This window comes from Primulina huaijiensis, chromosome 1 (assembly GCF_012295235.1).
Source record: "Primulina huaijiensis isolate GDHJ02 chromosome 1, ASM1229523v2, whole genome shotgun sequence".
In the NCBI taxonomy this organism is placed as follows: Eukaryota; Viridiplantae; Streptophyta; class Magnoliopsida; order Lamiales; family Gesneriaceae; genus Primulina; species Primulina huaijiensis.
The window spans coordinates 18571379-18585507 of record NC_133306.1 but is presented as its reverse complement, the minus strand read 5'-3'; positions in this window follow the sequence as shown (position 1 = coordinate 18585507).

The following is a 14129-nucleotide window of genomic DNA, read 5'->3' as shown; positions in this document are numbered from 1 at the left end:
TTTTTTTTTTTTTAAAAAAGAAGAAGAAAAGAGAAATAAACAAATATTATGTTATTATGCCATACTCTGACAAAAAAATTTACTTTTTTAAATAATTTTATCTATTTAATATAATTTGACATCTAGAACAATAATTTTACTCTCTTAGAGAATTCTCAAATATTTTCTCTAAATTTCTCTGATTTGAAAAACTGATTAAATTGGATTCGATAAAATAGCCATCGAACTGAATTTTTTTTATAGAGCTCAGGCCATACTTCTGAATTTTTTGGCGTTCGAATAATAATGCGAATTCATTTTCTTTGTTTTTAATTAATGAATGTTTTCAAAAAAAACTTAAAAAACTGGAATATAATTGATGATATAAAAAAATTTACCTTCAGTTCAACTTGAAGATTGAGTCTTCAAATCTTCGCAATTGAGTGGATCAGATCGAGGCTCGGAGTTCTGCACAAACAGAAATAGGGTCAGGGAACGCCATAGAGAGAGTTTTATGGTGTGACATCACCGATGCTAGCAAAATTAAGAGAGAGATATATAGTAATGCTAAGTGAGCAAGAGAACGTGTGCATTAAAACTGTGACCAATACATGATATTTATAGAAGCATGATATTTTAATTACCTTGTTGGAGTAGGATTCTTACCTGAGATAGGAAATGTCGGACAATAGGACTCCTCAACTATTGAGACTAGGACTCTTAATGGTGGTTATGACTCTTGTCTTATCTCTATGAGATTTGATCGAATCCAGTATTTATCGAGACATCTTATTTATTAACGAGAATGTTTTCACATTCCCTAATGCACATATGGGTTCGGACTTCTTATTGTTAGGTTGGGCTCAGTATCCGAGTTCATGATCAACAATGAGGTATAAAACTTAAAGAACTAGGGCTAATTTTGAAATGAGCTTAGATCCGCCCATATATGAGTATAAATATAAAAGACAAATAATACATAATGTTCAAATTATTTATTATGTAACCAAATAATAATGGTTAAAACATCTAAATAATCATTTAAATAGTACTTGTCTAGAAATTTTTGACATGTTAAGGATAAAGTTCAACGATAATTTTTATTTTTTTTCCCAAATGACAACATAAATGTTAATTCAAGAAATGTTCATATAATCGCCAAAAATTTTATTAAAATTTCGAAGATAATTAAAATTAAGAGAAGAAAACTCAGCGGAATTTCAAAATGTTCTATTTTTTAAAAGTTTAAAAGCCTAAATTAATTTTTTTCTTGTTAATAATAATGTGATATTAATATATGAAGTTTTTTATTTTTAGAGTAATTTGATTTTCTATAATATTCATATCTATGAAAAATTTTTCTAGAATATTGATATTTATGATAAGATCTATAGATATTATATTATTATTCAAAAGAGTTATTTCCTAATGAAATTCTAATTTTCATATTTGGAGAGGACTAGGAATTAAATCTAGGGCAAAAGAAATCTTAAGAGATCGTTGCTGCTATGCGTTTGTGGGCTTTTGGAGTTCAACGGGAGCAGTGAGATACTGCAAGAAGAGCAAAGAATTGAGTCAATGAATTAATAAAGAGCTCAAACCAAGACATATTGAAGTGTTGAGAACCAATGAATCACAACATCTAATCATTATTTTGATTAGTGTGTCGTTTATTCAAGAACTTCTGCTTCACGTTTTTTCATCCGTAGTTTTGATTATACTATTTGAAATATATGTTTAGATGTATTTTGGTCCCTCACTTGTTAAGGGAGTTAGCTTTTATTTGTTCACTATTTGATTTTTGTAAACTGATAAGTTTTCCACTGAATCGTTTTTCTCTTAAACACCACACAAGTATAAATACTTGTGCATGATTTATTCTATCTTATTTTATTCATTAAATTTCATTTGTGTATTTAATTAATATATTCCATTGCATGTTGTAAATAGACATGACAACACCTGCACATAATACCTAAATCTAATACACACAATCTTAGTATTTTTTTACTTTTATGTTAAAAAATCCTTTCACCTATGAGGATTAAAAATCATTTATAGAACGCTTATATTTTATTTACCTTTGCATTTAAGAACGATGGATAACAAATCAATCTGAAATTAGTGGAGTTAATCATTCTTGTAAATCTCTACAAACGATATACTGGAATCAACCACCTTCTTCAATCTCCATAATCAGGTCTACGATCAGATGCTTTATTTCTCGTATAGATTACACTAGAAATCAACACGAAATTTGCTTCGAGATTTAGATTGCATGAATTTTAAACATCCCTAGCGGTGTGGTAGCGTCGGGGTGGCGGCACGGCGGTGCTGTCGAGGAAAGATGATCGACCGTGGGTTTTTTCCAAGTTGGGGTGGCCAAAATCTTTTTTGAGGGAGAAAGGAGAATGTTTTTGTGTTGTCAAATTTTGGTTGACAAAATTCGTGGAACAAAACTTGTGTACACATTCACTAAAATATGTAATTCTACTCTACTGACTTAATTAACAGTTAAGCTAACTTCCACAGTTTCAATATATGAAATCAACTTAAAAATTCTTTCATAAGAAATTTGTTTGATTTTCATCAAACTACTGTCACCAAATCCAACTTCTTGAACTTGACTATATCAACGGGAAAAAAAATCCAGTATTTGTGTGACCTTCAATAGTTTATGGATACAGTAAGTCATGGGTTCAAAACTTCATTTGATTTTAAAACAACATTTGTTCTTATTCGGGATTACCATAATTAATCTTATTCTTTTCTTCAACCTCTTGATTAATAACATCAAAACTCAGGTCTGATTGCACTTATCGAATCATGGTAAAAGCATCTAGTAGCATCTCTTGATGATTCCCTATGTATCATTGATAGTGCCTGGAAGAACCTTACGTATGGTTAACGTACAATTTGGTCTCTTCAACTCATATATCACGATCGAATCTGCAATCATTGGTATATCATGAGTTGCATATGAATTCAATAACGATGTGATATATCTTTGAGTAATAATAGTGACATGATAAGTGAGAAAATACCTTTCCAAAATGCACACGTCTTATTCTGACCAGATATTCCTTGTACCATTAACTCATCATATCATATATGATATCTTCTTTTGTAGGAAAACGATGAATCCCCAACTACAATGCATTGAATCCGACTTATTTCAAAACTACACGCAACCTCGCACTTGATGTCTCTCGTGGAGACAGTAAAAGAGCCAAAATGCATGTTAGTACAGAGAGCCTCCATGTTGTCTGGGGTTGATATGAATCCTTTTACACATGAAAAGCAAACACAATTTGAATGTAATTACGTCGTCAATTCAATAAACAAAAAAAGGATTTAGTATGTTTTGTTATGATGTTTGAAACAAGTAATTTGGTCAAATCACCCTTAAACTATAAAGTTTAAACAATAAAGTTTGGTAACAAATAACACGACAAATAAGAACCGGATTCAAAAAAACCTTTGAATAACTCGTTTTTGAGAATCCGCGTGAAGAAGGACTGACAAATGCTGCAAAGATTGAATATTTGATAAGTTTCATTCCTGAAGGAACAAAGCAAAAGCTTTTTGGTTTTTGGATGGAAAACTCACAAAATTTATCAATAATTGTCAAAATATAATAATAATGGTCATACAATGTGTTTTCATATAAAAACAAGGTAACAAATCAATTAAAAAAAGGAAACTAGGGCTTTCCTTAATTAGTTTGTACAAAATATTGAATTTCTACACTTCTCGCCGAGCACGGCGTGTTGGGGCGCGCAGGATGGGGCCCTGGAGAATACCTGTCTGTGCGCTGGGGAGCATTGCATGTTCACAGGGCGTTGGGGTGCTTTGGCGCACTGTTCTTGGGTGTTGCAGCGTGGATGAATGCTTTCTTATTTGTCCTTGAACACTTGAATTATATTATAATGACCTACAACTTGATTGCAATGCTCTTTGAGCCTTTTGAGCTTTGATGATACATTAAAAGATATTTCTTGGTAGCTCACCATGAGTCTTTGAATGAATTCCTTAAACTTCTTGATTTGTCCACTCTTTATGGGTCATTTTTGTAATTCTAATGGATCACATGCTTTCTTAGGCGATTGACCATCCACGACCGCATCATCCTCCCCTTATTGAAATGGATTTGTCCTCAAATCTTGTTCATCACCTACATCAAACAATGACCTATCACTAACATTAAATGTCGAACTTACATTATAATCACCTTGTAAATCCAATCGGTATGCATTATCGTTGATCTTCTCCATTACTTGGAATGGTCCATTCACCCCTTGGTAGGAGTTTTGACCGCCGCCTTTCTAGAAATCTTAAATGCGCTACTAAAAGACTTTGATTAATACAATAAAATGTAATAACCAACTTCAAGTTGAACTTAAACACTGCCAAACTGAAATTTTTAGCTTCTTTTAAGCTTATCAGTTAATATCTGAATTGCTCAAATAGTTTCATGATTGCTACAAATAAATCTATGAAATGTGAGCTTGAATTTGCGATTTGCAAACTGGATATAAACTTTAGAAATAATCGCAACTGACTTGATAACTGAGTGTTCTTGAATAGTTGTGTAACTGATATTCTCGTGAAAGCGTCTCTTGTCCACAATCGAACTTCTTATCTATTTATAGTCTTCGATTCCAACGGGAACATTGAATGCATTTAATAGTAGTATCTGTTGGGTCGTCTTTTTGTTCATGTAGATATTCTTCTAACAATAGTACGAGGTATCCGACTGTGGTGCGCCGATTGATTTACTCAGGTAGGGAATGTCAGTTTGTCTGCTGTAATTCAAACTGCAACTGATGATGTAGCCAACTGATCAAGAATCAAAACTGGTCGACTGATCGGTTAAGCTGGTCTTTATTTGGTAATCAGTTCTAACTGATGTCCTTTCAGTTATAAAAGCTCTGTTAACTTTAGTTCGAGCATCGATATACCAGTTCTAGAAATATCATGTTCGGTTCAATCTCCGAATCTTTTATGTTCATCAGTTTTGAGATTTATTAAAGGTTTTGAGAACTTTACTTTATTAACTTCAGTTCTGCTTAATCTTGTTTCAGTCCGATAAGTCTTCTTTAGTTCTAAGACTAGTTTTGTGCTTTCAGTTCAGTTATTATTCAGTGATGATCTTCAGTTCGGTTATTGGTTGGTTTGTCAAACTTCGAAACTTATAATTTCCGAACATACAAGATTAAAAGGATGTCTGGAGATTTGTTTGATTCTCAATCCAAGTGGGAGAAATTTCGACAATTAATGAGGTGAATTGTGGTCGATGGATGGTGGTTTGTGGCTGCCATAATTATGACAGCCACAATACGCATTGAGAGAGCTCTATAAATAGAGCTCATCTCCCCTCGTTCAAATCATTTCATTCTCAAGTTCTTCTCTTAACTCGATACATTGTTATTTGAGAGCTTAGTTCTATAATATTAGTGAGGTTTTTTGTTCTCTTGCATTAAGAGTGTGTGTTTTCTCTTTAGAAATATAGTGAGTAGGGTTATACACCATAAAATATTATACTGTAATTTTTTTCATCTTGCCAGTGGTTTTTAATAATAATAATTTTTAGGATTTTTCCACGTAAATCTCGGTGTCCAATTTTATTCTTTATTTTTATATTTATATCTCCAGATACCTCACCTGAGACCAGCATCACATGCCAAATGCGATAATATTTATATATTAGAATAATATCACTTACAAAAATACTCCTTAATACTTCTCTTAAACTCAACAATAATAGGAAAAATTGCAAATTTATTCTTATAGCTTGACCAATTTTGTTTTTAGTAACATAACTTGTCAATATATTTTTTTAATTCAGTAACTTGGATTTTTTTGACATTTTTGTTGGCAAAAAATAACTAACTTCATCGAATATTGTTTATATCGCATTTATGCTCTTCTTCGTAGCTTTTGTAGAGAGAATAAACTCATGTTACACACATCAAAATAAATCTAAACAAAAACAAATGAGAAAAATAAAAAAAGACACCCAATATTTCAAAATAGAAGAAAAAAACTTAATGTTTCCTGTTGTTATTTTTTAGATAGATTTTTATATCTATGATATAGGTTTTATTCATGTTATACGAGCCGTTTAAGATAATATCAATTCTAAATAAGTAATATTTGATAGATTTAGAGGTTTTGGGTGAAAAAGAATAAAAAAAATTCTAAGTTAGTGGATAAAAACCAAACATATTGACAAGTTACGTACAATTCTAAAACAATAAACAGACCAATTTATATGAATAAAATTGTAAATTTCCCACAAGAATAATACTTTAGAAATTAAATTTTCAAAACAATAAAAGTTATATTCACTCATTATGAATATTAAATTTGATCCCAAATGCAGATAGAAATTAAATTTGATTCTATTAATATAATAGAAATTGTTTTGGATAAACTGAATATAGTTCTTTTTAATATTATATCAAACCGGGCGGACCCAAGGTGAGGAAGGATGAGAGATAATAGAAAAGTCTATACTACACATGTTAAGTGTTTCTCTCATAGACATCTAATGATTTTGAGTCAAGATAAAACTAACTTCCGATGGAACACAGTCTAACACAAAAATAATTAGATCGGGAGAGAGAATAATTTTTTAGAATTGTGTGGCAGAGGAATGGCTCTCCCATGTAATTATTGCAACATAATTTGTACATAGCATTTTTCTTAATTTACTAGATAATTCACAACCAAGACGTAAGACCGAACGCTTGTCGTTTTATCAAAAGCTATTGCTAGTGGTAATGGTGCAACTCAAATCTTTTAAACCGCGCAATAGCTCAAGCACTACGGTCCGATCGCTTTACCAAGCAGGGACAATTATTGCACCCAACACAAGATATAAAGAAAATAAAAATCTTTAGATGTGTGCTTAGTCCTTTTAGAAAGCACCTGCGTGTCCATTTTCTCTTCATGAATTTATTTCAAATCAATTGTTTTCCTCAATTAATCCTTTTCCACTTCTTTTCTTCAAGATTGAATGATAATTATTAATGCATAAAATGGGAGGCAGATGGGGATGAATGAAGCCACCATGCCCACAAGGCTGAAACCTGATTGTCCTACTCGATTATTTAAACACAATTGTCCATTCTGCATGGCCAACCAAAAGGGGTCGACATTTCCCCATATACATTCAAAGTTTATGCATAATTTTTCTCAAATGACACAATCACTCGCTCTCTTCCATCCCATTACAACAGTTGAGATTTTGACTCTACCACTTAATCCAATGATTGTAAGAAGGTCGCGTATATTATTTTCATGTGAGACGACCATGAATTGCATCACACGAAAAAATTATATGTGGCTCTTTTACAACCATCAGATCAAGTTTTTGGATGCTATCTCAGTACTAAGATCGAATTAACCAGTTCTTGGATTTGGTTTTGGGGTTGTTCTTAACTTGCAGTGATGATGTGTATTTAATAATTGTTGTAGGACACTCACTATATATCCTGATTTATATAGCAGTGTGTGCAGGTTGTAATGTGTGTTTGGTCCAATTAGCTCCTTCGTCTTGTTGGAAAGTGTAACTTGATTTGAGTGTTTGGATATAACTTCCTCCCACTTTTATCAATGCATTGGAGTTTGTTGGGAAAAAAATCCAATTTGATGTGTAACGTTTAACAAAATTACAATTTGATTGTTCTCAAATTGATCCCTTATCTTTCCAATAATTAGCCCAATTTGGTCATTTAGGTGTAAACAATTTTCAAAATGTCCATAATAACACTGGTCTTATTATTATTATTATTATAAAACATTATAAAATGTCATGAAAATTATATCAGAACCTATGTTTTTTACTTAAGACATAAAATTATTATTAAATAACTTATCTTGTCGAGGAGGAGATATTTTTCAAATCATGAATCCGAACATATGTTTGAGATTAATTATATTCAGGTTTTATTCTAATATTTTGGAATATTCAAAACACAAAATTCTAGTCATGGTAAGATATTAGAAGCAACTAGGAACAAGTCATATTACCAAGTTAAAATTATGACTCAAAATAATAGATTCCCAAAAATTATTCTCGGATCCCTCTAAACTCTCATGAGATTTTAGTTAAATTCAAAAAACGGTACAAAATTATGACAACCAACTATATTATGTACCACAAAAAATAGAAAACATTCTTCAAAAACAAGAAGAAATTAATGGATCATTGAAAGATATTCAAACAAGGATCCAAACTCTAGAACAATAACTCAATTCTAGCAATAGGATCATAAGACAAAGGTTATCACCCTCCTTTTGCACAGAACCCTTATTACATCAAAAAGAAAAGGTCAAAGTGGTGCAAGAGTCTTTAATCGATGGCGAAAAAATGAGCAATCTTATCAAAACTGCATCAGAAAATAAAATAATGTGATGACAACCATAAAAATGATCAATCTCAATGATCTTCAAGACCTTGCAGAGTCTTTTACAAACCTTAAGGTTATAGATCTCAAAATGAACACAACTGGGATTGACCAATCCCTAGAGCACAACCAAGAAAAAAAGATCCTATTATACAAACATGGGAGGACCCCAAAGCGATTTTCAGGTTGGTGGAGAAGCACACCCAGCTGGAACAATGTAAAGAAAGAATCAAAATCCCTTGCACCAAACATCCTATGGAAAGACAATTTTTAGATACAATACATCCTTATGGGGTTATTCTTAACATTGATGAACTGAATTTCAAAAACAGAAAAGATCTAATAAATAATTGGACATCGGCTGTGAGAATCGTAGTAGGAACACTTGATCTCAACAGAGAAAAATTCATTAAACTTTTAGAAATGAGTAATATGAGACCAATTAAAATTATATAAGACTTGACTTCGGCAGAAACAAAAGAGTCAGCCCTACCTGGATATGCTTAACCTTGATAGGAAAGACTAATTTATAACCAATACATTTTTATGAGGTTATGTTTAATCTTGATGTATTTAATTTTAAAAACAGAGAAGATCTCATAGATGATTGGACATCGGCTATGATAATTACAGTAGGAGCACTTGATCTCAATATAGAAAGATTCATTAAACTTTTAGAAATGAGTCTGATGAGATCAGTTAAAATTACATGGGACATGATTTCGGAAGAAACAAAAGAATGAACCATACCTAGATAATATCTTATATGTGTCGTTTTTACATGTTTTATTGCATTAGTTTTGTATTTGTTTGCATTGTGTGTGTGTGCATATTATCTACATTTTGTCATTTTAGAAATTTCATATGCATTTGATCGTGGCTCACTCGTATTTAGTTAATTTGCAGGAAAAATGGCTGAGAACTGAAATAGGGGGAAGAAAATCAAAGCTAGAAGAGAATCTTGAGAAATTGGCAGAAATGTTTCCGCTCGAGCAGTGCTGTAGGATGTTACCATTCGAGCACGAAGATTGATTTCAAGAGCATGAAGACAAAGGGGTTGGCGCTTGGGCGGTATGATCTTACCGCTTGGGCGCGAATTGTGTCCTTTGAAAGAAGAGAAACAGAAGGGTCGGCGCTCGGGTGGTATAATTTGATCGCTCAGGCTTGATTTCTGCTATTTGAAGGAAGTAGGACAGAGGGGCTGGGGATGCATATGTGGAAAAATATTGTGCACATGATTTCTTTCCATCCGATGGAGGTTTATCAATTTTGGCTAGAAAGGGGCATATGGGCGAGATTATGGCAAGAAAAAGACAACTTTTCAGCAGCCACAAGAAGCTTGGAGGAGAGAAAAGGCTTAGAGTTGAAGAATTTGAAATTTTCCGAGCACCTACTCTCGTTTTCGCCAAGTCTAGTATTTCTAGTTTAGAACTTCTTTTTTAAACCTTGTTTTGCATACTTTTATTATGAATTCTAGTAGCTAACTTCATATTTGTTGGGATTTAAGGGGATCCTACCTCCGAAACCGCGTTTAGTTAATTTAACTCTCGACTTTTGATTGATTCTTGATTATACTATTGCTTTTCATTGCATTATTAAAGCATAACTAACTTTAATAACAAGCTCATTTTGCGAGGGAGTTCGAGAGAATAGCTTGTGATAGGAACGTGTAGTATAGTCCGTGGATTTACAATTTGCATAGAAATATGAAATCGGATACACGTTGATAGTCATAGTCCAATAGATCGAAAGTTAGAGAATTTCATAGAGCGACATGCAATTCACTTTTGATAAATAATTAAAGAAATTTAATTATTTCATCGTGTTGAATTAATTTGGTATAGCTCGAGAGAGCGTGCTCAATTGGTTAGGAAATTCTGTAAAAAACGAGGATCATTGCCTAATCGAGTTAATTAAATTAACAAGGGGTAGGTGAACTAAGAATCTCAACAAATTCATTTCTCATTGAATCTTTGATTAATCATTATTTTCAGGTTCTATGAACGATTGAGAATAAGGTTATTCCAGGCTTACAGAGGCTTTCTATTCGAGTTCATGCTACTGGTTAGACACTCATTTCCACATACATTCATTCAAGTTCTATTCACATATCATGTCTCTTCAGTTTCCTCACAAATTTTTAAACTCAACTATCATTCACACAACTACCAAAACCCACCGTATGTGCATAAAAAATTTCAATATTCAAGCCAAAATGCATGCTTTTATCAAATAGGGTATTAATAATGAGTGACAAGACTAAGAAGCATGTAAGTCATCAATCCAAACCATCATCGGTTACCAACATACTTGTTTCACCATCAATTGACAACATGCAATACACAGCGGACTGACCCCCGACCCCGTCATACTAAGTGTGTGCAATGTCCCCATTGCAACAAATGACTGAAACAAACACAAACAAAAGACAAATGCATAACACAGAAACTAAAGCATTGTTCATTAATGAAACAAGGATGATAAAAAAATATAATGCAGCAGAAAAAATAAAAATGAAAAGAAGGGGAAATAGTGAACTCCCCTGATCAAGGCTCATCTTCCTCATGTTCTGGTGATGGTACCCCAGATGTATCCCCGTGCTGCTGATAGTCATGTTGAAAGCGGAACGGGGGAATAAACAGCGGTACAGGTAAATGAAAAGCTTTACCAAAAAGCAGCCTATAAGGTGTAGTGCCTATAGGTGTCTTAAAAGCAGTCCTATACACCTAAAGCGCGTCATCTAACCTCAACGACCAGTCTTTTCGATTCACCCCTACAACCTTCTCCGAAATTCTCTTGATATCGCGATTTGACACCTCAACTTGACCACTTGTTTGGGGTGATAGGGAGTAGAGATCTTATGGGTGACACAATATTTGCCCAAAGTTTTTCAAAAAAATTATTGCAAAAATGGGTGTCACCATCACTAATGATCGCTCGTGGTGTTCCAAATATATTACAAATGTTTTTCTCTAAAAATTTCAGTACCACTTGAGCATCATAGTGGCATATGATTCCGGCTCTACCCATTTGGATACATATTCAACCGCAACCAAAATTTAATTTTTTGTAAAATATTTGGAAATGGCCCCATAAATCTATCCCCCAAACATAAAAAACTTCGCACTCAATAATGTTATTCAAAGGCAGCTCATGGCGATTAGAAACGTTACCTGTGCACTGGCATCTATCACAAACAAGGACAAATGAACGTGGAACTTTAAAAAGAATAGGCCAATAAAAGCCACATTCAAGTACCTTGGATGCCGTTTGTGTTGGTGCAAAATGACAACCTACCTCGCGGTCGTGACAGTAACTAAGGATCTGCCCCATCTCTTCCTCCACCACACATCTCCTTATCATGACATCTGCACAAATTTTGAACAGTAATGGCTCCTCCCAAAAATAATATTTCACGTCCGATTCGGGGGTGTGAGCCTGTGACAAGAAAATTAACGAAATCTGCATACCATGGACAATTTTGCATTACTAACAACTGTTCATCAGGAAACCAATCATATATCTTATCAATTACACATTCTTTGGTGACATGCTCAAGCCTAGTTCGTCTTTTGGCCTAGCACAGTGCCAACCGTAGTATCACTCGCATCGCACATTACCTCGAAGGGCAGATCCCAATCCGGTGCCACCAAAACAGGAGTTGTCACCAAGCTCTCCTTTAGGTTCTCATATGACGGCAGACAGTCAGCATTGAAATCAAACGGCACATCTTTCATAAGTAGAGAAGATAATAGCTTAGAAATTTTTGAAAAATCTCTAATGAAAAGCCTGTAAAAACCGTCGTGCCTAATAAAACTTTGAACTCCCTTTACTGATGCCAGTGGTGGTAGGTTCTTGATGACTTCCACTTTAGCCTTATCCGCCTCAATCCCTTGTTCAGAAATCTTGTGTCCTAGCACAATCCCTTCTTGTACCATGAAATGACTCTTCTCCCAATTCAGCACCAGGTTTGTCTCTCGCACCTCATCAACACTAATTTAAGATTCTGCAAACACTCATCAAATGTTGCAGCAAAGATAGAGTAGTCATCCATAAATATTTCAAGAAAAATTTCAATCATATCATGGAATATTGCAGTTGTGCATCGTTGAAAGGTGACAGGGGCATTACAAAGACCAAAGGCATACGTCTGGAAACAAAAGTACCATAAGAACAAGTGAAAGTGGTTTTCTCTTGATCCTCAGGTGCAATAGTAATCTTATTGTACCCCAAAAACCCATCTAGGAAACAATAGAACTCATGCCCTGCTAGCCTTTCTAACATCTGATCAATAAAGGGAAGGGGAAAGTGGTCTTTACGGGTAGCATCATTCAACTTCCTATAATCAATGCACACTCTCCACCTTGTAACTGTCCTAGTGAGAATAAGTTCATTTTTCTCATTAGTGATCACAGTAATCCCACCTTTCTTAGGTACACATTGAACAAGACTTATCCATACACTATCAGAAATAGGATAGATAATATCTGCATCAAGAAGTTTTATAGTTTCAGACTTCAATACCTCTTGCAATTTTGGGTTGAGTCTCCTCTGAGGTTGCACGAGGAATGAATACTTTTCTTCTATCAGGATTTTTTGCATGCAGATTGATGGATTTATTCCCTTGATATTCGTCACCTTTCAGGCAAAACGCCATATAGTGTTCTTTAAGGACATTCAACAGTTTGTCCTCCATTGCATATGTCAAAACAGCAGAAATAATGACAAGTAATTTGTTATTCTCACCTAAGTACACGTATTTTAAGTGTGGAGGCAGTGGTTTGAGCTCAAGTGTCGGTGGTTCCTCAATACTTGACTTATGAGGGGTCAAGTCTCTTGGATTCCCCAAATCCTCTAATTTCATCCTTACTGGCTTCTTCCATGGATGGTTGGCATTAAAATATGCCACTATTTCAGCTTTTTTTTCTTCCAATTCATCCTCCTTAAATTCACTAGTGAGAATAGCTTCGAATTGATCCTTCATAGCATCCTGCACAAAATTACATACAAGTGAATCCAAAAATTAACTCTAAAATAATCATTAGTGTGCAATGTGTGCTTAAGAGCGTTAAAAACATCAAAATGATTTCTTCCTCTTCCACTCTCAATCTCAACTTCCCTTCTTGTACATCAATCAGGGCCTTGCCAGTTGCAAGGAACGATCTTCTTAAAATTAACGGCATCTCCATATCCTCCTTTATTTCAAGCACCACAAAATCTGCTGGAAATATAAACTTCTCGACTTTGACCAATACATCTTCTATGACTCCTCGTTGATACTTGACAGATTTGCCCGCCAGCTGCAAAGACGTCCTTGTTGGCTTAGGATCTACCAATCCCAGTTTCCTAAATACAGACAAAGGCATAAGGTTAATACTCGCACCAAGATCATATAACGCTTTATGAAAAACAACATCACCAATCATGCAAGGAATAGAAAAACTCCTTGGATCCTTGAGTTTTGGTGGGATCTTGTTTTGCACCAATGCAGAGCCGTTTTCACCTAAATTTACAGTAATACGATCTTTCAACTTTCTCTTATTTGCTAAGATGACCTTCAAAAATTTAGCATAACTAGGCATTTGAATTATAGCATTAGCAAAAGGAATATTAATGTGAAATTTCTTAAATACTTCAAGGAACTTACCGAATTGCGCATCAATTTTCGCTTTTTTCAATGCTGCAGGAAAAAAGGTGGAGGGATGACAATTCTAGATTGTGTAGGTGGGTGCCGGT